Source organism: Pocillopora verrucosa, chromosome 3 (genome assembly GCF_036669915.1).
Source record: "Pocillopora verrucosa isolate sample1 chromosome 3, ASM3666991v2, whole genome shotgun sequence".
NCBI classification, from domain to species: Eukaryota; Metazoa; Cnidaria; class Anthozoa; order Scleractinia; family Pocilloporidae; genus Pocillopora; species Pocillopora verrucosa.
This window is the reverse complement of record NC_089314.1, coordinates 1,997,220-2,003,741: the sequence shown is the minus strand read 5'-3', so window position 1 is coordinate 2,003,741 and position 6,522 is coordinate 1,997,220. Positions and strand designations below refer to the sequence as shown.

The 6,522-nt window shown below is 39.0% G+C and overlaps 1 pseudogene; it reads right to left on the bottom strand.

The window, feature by feature from the left end:
* LOC136279911 (contactin-associated protein-like 2) lies at positions 1 to 1,555 on the bottom strand (annotated as a pseudogene).
* Positions 1,556 to 6,522: the final 4,967 nt, after the last annotated feature.

The following is a 6,522-nucleotide window of genomic DNA, read 5'->3' as shown; positions in this document are numbered from 1 at the left end:
TTAAATGAGTCCAAAACCCTTGAGCTTTTCAAGTGTGTGGTATCCCTTGTCACCATAATAATAGGCATCTCCAAACCTCAGCTGTTTCACTGGCAGCTTGAATTTGTCTTTGAGGAGGCCGCTGTCCTCTCGCCATGTGTTGTCATTCTTGTCGCAGTTGCATCCGTAGTTAATGTTTGCACATGTATTATTCAAGCCGCATGCGCATCTGTAATCAACAGAATCAACTCCTCCCCAGTACGTCATCTTCTCTCCATCACGTGACACCCACCAGCCGTACATGTTACCATTGAAGAAGAGCACTGAGTTGTAGCACTCGTACTTTATAAACTGCTCACAGTGAGCTGATGAAGCTGTCAGGTTTGCCAGTTGAGCCGTATCAGCCTCCGTGTACTTGATGGAGCGAGAATAAGAGCCTTTGCCATCAAACCCTCGCACCAACGTCCTGCCTTCACTGTCATGACTGACAGCTGTCACTCCAACACCGCCCTTGTCAGTCATATAGACTTTGAAAGGTTTCACTCCGCCCATTCCATCAGGGTCGATGACGTGAGATCCACTTGGGAGATTACATAGTTTGATCTGACTGCAGGTCTTATCTCCTTGGAAGCAAAAACGAAGAAATTGATCACAAGTATATCTTTTTTCACGCGTTCTTAGCATTGGATTAAATTCATAGAGTTTTTATGGGGAGGATTATACCTCGCCAGAGAATTCATGTACAATGAAACTCATTAGCATGCTTCATATTTTCGTTGTACACAATGATGACGTAGTGTGCGTATTGAAAGGAAGCAAACTATTGCGTTAAAACTGCTCTATCGCGACAGCTGTGTGTTTATCTGGAAATGAAGCTCTTAAGACGTATGAAGAGTTCTCAAGAGGCCATAGTTGTGAACACTTCAGTGAAAATGACCAATCACAAATAAAAATAAAGCTAAACCTTCTACAGATGTATTTTTCAACATCTGGAAAAAATAGACGTACACAAACCATTTTATACCTCCTCGTTTGCAGTGAGTTCCGCAGAATCCAGGCTTACAGTCACAGGGATAGGAGTTCCACTCATACTCAGGGACACAGACACCACCGTTCATACAAGGGGCACTTTCACATGGAGACTGAAAAGAGACCGAGAACGTTCCACAAACAATACAATTTCTATTGATAAAAATACCTTTCAATCACCAAATATGTAAGGAGAGCTTACCCAAGGACTGAAATGATGGAATGTGGCATTTGCAAAGAGCTTTCCAGTAGCTCTGTACTTGTCAGTGACCAACAACTCACAAAGATAAAGACCGTTGGAGTCAGGATACTCTGCCACGTTAAACGAATAGCACCTCGGTTCATTAACACAAAGGAAAGCGCAGAAAAACTGACCTTTTACCATGGACGATGTAAGTTTTTCTTCCCAAAGATAATAGAAGGGTCGCACTTAAAGTTACCAAGAGAAAAGTGGCCTGTTGGATTTCGATAAAGAGCGCTGTTCTGCATGGCAAACATCAAGTTAAGCAACGAAGGGAAAAAATATTAAGAGTGGCAGGAGCAGCATTATGGTGGCTGTTGGACGACAACACCTGAATGAGCTGTTTTAAGATATAAAGCACTTTAATTGTGAATAAGAAACTTATCCTTTTATAGTATTTGTTTGCTTTTTATGATTAAAAGCCGCATCTATGGAGCAGGTGCAACGCATGTTTGAATTACGAAATTTCGAGAGCTGGCCGAAATAATGTGCAAAGAAACTACACTTAGGCGTCTGGTATGTCGGCTGATAATGTCCACGGCTGAGAAATTGTCCGTAAAATGAATCGTAGGCCGAAAAAAAAAGGCTTCGAGAGGAAATTATAAATTTTGGGGACAGTCTCTCAGCCAAGGGTATTATCAGCCGACATACCAGCAAGCTAGAAGGGGGGATATTTATTTTATAACCCTCTCATTTATTTTTGTTTCGTGCGTTTAAAACACGTTTTTGTTAACTTTTTTGTACTTTCTAAAGTAGCATTTGAGATCAGCCTTTTATTATAAACACCTGTGGACTCTACAAAATAAGGTCGTTTTTCTCCCTTGTAAAATAATAGATTCGAAAAAATTAAACTCTCGGGCTTTTTTCGTCGGCTTTCTTGCCGGCTTTCTTAGATGGGGTTATTGCCTGATAATTGTCCGTTGATTTTGTACCACGTCAAATATAGTAGCCAAGCGATAAAAAAGAATATTATAACCTTCTCTTACGAAAACAGAAATGACATTCGTAATGTAGAATGTACAAATTCCCGTCGAGCCCATTGCAGCTCTGTAACCTGTACAGGGCGTGAGCTACATTCTTTTAACTAATGCGGCTGACAATAATTTACTAAAAACGGTCAAGGTTTTTTTTAAAGTTCACTAAAAAATATCCTTTAAAATAGTTTACCTACTACTCTATACTTGAGTAACATCAAGCTGAGAACAAGAAGAGAAGAGAAAAGGTTGTTATTTTCAATAAATGACTCGGGTTTACCTTGAGGCGATCCAGGCTTACGATGTTAAGTTCAGATAAATAAGCTTTTCGATATGTATAGGAAATCGCGCCATCAAGAGGAGGCAAGTTTGTAACCTTCCACAGGGTTTTAGAGGCCTGAATTGACGGAACACTTAATGTATTCCAATTCGCAAATATGCACATACTTTTTTTTTGTGGAACATAGGAGGACATCATTTGTATAATTTTCGAGCAGCTGGCATGCTAAACCTTTGATATCCCGCTTAGCGTAAAGCCATTAAGGTGGCAGGAAACAGTTTTCCGAGACGCTTACCGAAAATATATATTCAAATATATTCAAAGCGCCCAAAATCCGTCTTTCCCTCTTCGCTATCAAACCAATTCAAACGTGAGAACCAAAGGATAAAAGTTTGAAAAAAGTGGGCGTGGAAATGTGATCGCTTTTATTATGCTAATGTTATGGGAATTCCTGTGTAACCGGTTTAGTCGACAGTCTTCGTTATTTCATAAAAATGACTGAATTGCAACTTGAGGAATTTTTTGTTCTTCAGATAAGGCCTCGCAGCCAGGTGAATCCTGCAAATTAAATCTTGCTGTTTCAAAATAATGAGCTGTTAAGTTTAGTGTTGAGTTTTCAGCGTCTACTGGAAACTGTTTACAGAAGGAATTATAAATCAAGTTTTCGGCGTACATATCAATAATTTTTCAACAGCATGTCGTATCTAAATAGTTCTTTCTTGCAAAGAATGAACTGAGCCAATTAAAGCCCCAGTGAGATCCCCGTAGATGGCTTTGAATAAAACAGAAAGCAATACTTTTTTTGAAACAAATGAAAAACATCATCGATCCCGTACATCTCCAAAATAAATAAGAACGAATGTTTTGTAAAACACAGGTGAAACCGAACACACTAATGAAAGAACTTCTCAGTCATCTAAGTCCATTTTAAAAAAATAACATAATTCATTTATGCTAAACACGTTTTGTCTGAAGTGACACGAATGGGGGCAAATTATAGGTGGAAACTGCCACACTTGGCCCTAAAGTGCTAGTCAGAAATCTGTTCATGTCTGTAGCTCCTGAGTATTTCAAGTTACACCCCCTTAAATACTGTTTGAATGCAATACTCTTTGCGTTGGTTATTTGGAGAGCTAGAACCTTGAGACTTCTGCATCAAATGAGTGATCATCATGATCATTATATTTGACTGCTGATAGTATTTTGTCTGTACCAGTATTGTTCACGTAAACAAGCATTGTAACCTATACATTCAATAGCGCGAGCCTGCTTCATTTTGTTATCGTGCTAGGATTGTTTTTGCACACAATGAAGCTTAGTGGAGGAGATCGCTCCTCGTCATCCAAATTTCAAACTACCCTGTGAAGAATGTTGAACATAAAAAAAGATTGGCTCAAAAAACTCATGAAGCTCGAGTCGCTCGAGGCATTCTCACGCATCTTTCTTGCTCCCAGCGTAAAAATAATCAAACGACTTATGGTGTTTTTATCTCCAGACCACCTGAAAATAACATGTTATCTTCACAGTTATTTTTAACTTCTTACCCCAATCAATTTTGGAAAATATTGGATAAGGAAAAAAGGGAAGTTTTCAACTTTCTTTTATCAGTTTTTATGTGAATAATGGAAACATCGAAGAAACATCGAACGCATGTTTCATTGCCATCGACGGTGAGTCGAAGAGCAGCTTAACAGGTGACTTTTTAGTAGTATATGATTATATACAAGCATTATTGAAAGTGGCGGTGTTCGTAGTTATGGCTCATTTGAAAAAAAACTTGTAAAGGTTAAGTATGGAGGCATATCGTTTGATAGAGCATGAGAATACAGGCAGAGGGTTTATTGCGTGACAATCAAAAAGATATGTGACAAAAGAACGTGTCATCTATGTAAAAGGCAAACTTAGTTGGGGAAGGAGGGAAAGCTCGAGATTCTCATCCCCAGTTTTCCGCGTTTCCACTTAGAACGCCTAGGAAGAAGATGCAGATTCGGCGACCAAAAGATAAGAAGAAAACCATCGGCTGGCATTTTTAGATTGAAGCGTTTTAGGAAGCACTAGTGATAAATTCTATAGATTCTAGGTGGGCCTCTAAAGCGAAAAGAGGCTAAAGAGGTTAAAATCAGAGTGCTGTAATGCGCCAAAAGTAAATGCGGCCAAATGGTAAGTAACGTGTTGGACCTCGAGCCTTGGCTGGGTAATTAGGTTGCGTTCTTGGAAAATGCATTTTTATATTTCGATCAGTGCCGCCTACACACTCCTTCCTACCGAAAAGTGCATGCACATAGCGACATTGATCAGTTAGCCATTAAAGCTGCGGCTCCCTTCCTCACTCCACCCTTAAGAGATACTCGCCAGCCGCTGATGATCTCCTGTTTTCACTCGTCTTGTAACTGTTTTCACCGTATTTCTGGTTTCTAGAATTTAAGAACAAGTCTCTGTAAGAATCAAACATCTTGGGAAATGAAAATTTTCAGCCTCCCTTCAAAAATGCCTTTTTTAAAGGTCACAGCACACTTGTTGCCATGGTAACAACGGCTGCTTGTTCGAGGCCTGGGGCCTCATTTTCATACAAAAACGTCGCAAAAAAAGAGTGAAATGTTTATTTCTCTATCTCAAGCTAAATGCAACAATACAAATTGGTACTTCTACCACACATAGTAACATCATTCATCTTCACATTGATTCATTCAATTTTCCCTGGGAGTGAATGTTTACACACTAATAGATTATTCATCTCGGTACAGTTTCGGTCATTTTTGTTGTCGGGTAAAACAGGGAAAACGTTTATCTGAATTTCTCAAAAAGTACACCGATTCCGGAGCTGAAACTACCCATCTAGCTGGTTATAATATTCTAGTTTTTTAATATGTAAAAATCTCTGCGGGCCTGCCTCTACTTTTTAAAGGGGAAATTCGCGAACGAAGCTCAAAAATCAGATGTTGCATAATTTGGCGATGTTAACATCTAATGTTCTCAACAAAAAATGTTTCAGACAAATGAAACATGCAAGGCTTTGAAAGAATGTTATCTTATGAGCAATTTTAAAGTCCCGAAAAGAAATCTCGCCTCTGGTTGTCATCTTTTAAAAAACAATTGATCAACCTTCATGGAGGACTACTCGACGTAACTACAAACATATACCTCAAATCGTGTGCATATCATCCAGATTCCGAGTGCTGCACCTTCTTTTATGGGAATTTGAGCGATCCGAAGTCCCCTGGAGATACACTGTTATACTTGTATGTCGTTTAAAACATGTTGAAGTCGGCTGATCTACGCGAAACTATCCTCACACCAGTTATTTGTCATAAACATGTAAGTTGTCACGATGGCGGAATTTTCATTTCCCAAGATGTTTGATTCTTACAGAGGCTTGTTCTTAAGTTGGAGGCATTGGTCAAGAATTGAAGCTAACTTCCCTCAAGGAGGGTAGCAGTATCCAGGCCGTTTATTGAATCGCACCTAGATCAAGTGTCTGGCCTTTGTCTTCATTGATTTTATGTAAGGGGTTTTTAAACTCATATTTTGAACGTCCACCTTAACTTGCATTCTTAATCATATAAATCAAGCCAGTCATCGATGAAAGATGTCTTAACAGTTTCTGTTTAGAGTCTAACAACTTGACCGATAGACTCTGAAGAGGAAGCTCTCTCTCGAGCCTCTCTTTACATGGTAAAGAATCAGGTAAGCAAATGTGGTACAACCATAAAATTCCTCTTTAGGATTCTAATGCGTTATTCAGGAATCATTAGAGCTTATGTTAGCTTGTTATGCACGCAGACAGTTATATTATCAGTTACTTATTTGTTGTGGTCTGTATTATTTCATTTCATTTTTTTGATAGTGATAGTGCCTCACCAACGGCTCAGTTAGAATGGGGCCTTCGAATTATTTATTGACGCAGTGTACTTGAGTTGCTTACTTTAAACTACGAGAATTTAAATCAACAAATGTCTCAGGCGTACGGGAAAAATCTTAGTGAAGATGCTTAATGAAAATGCTTTTCATACTGTTAACAA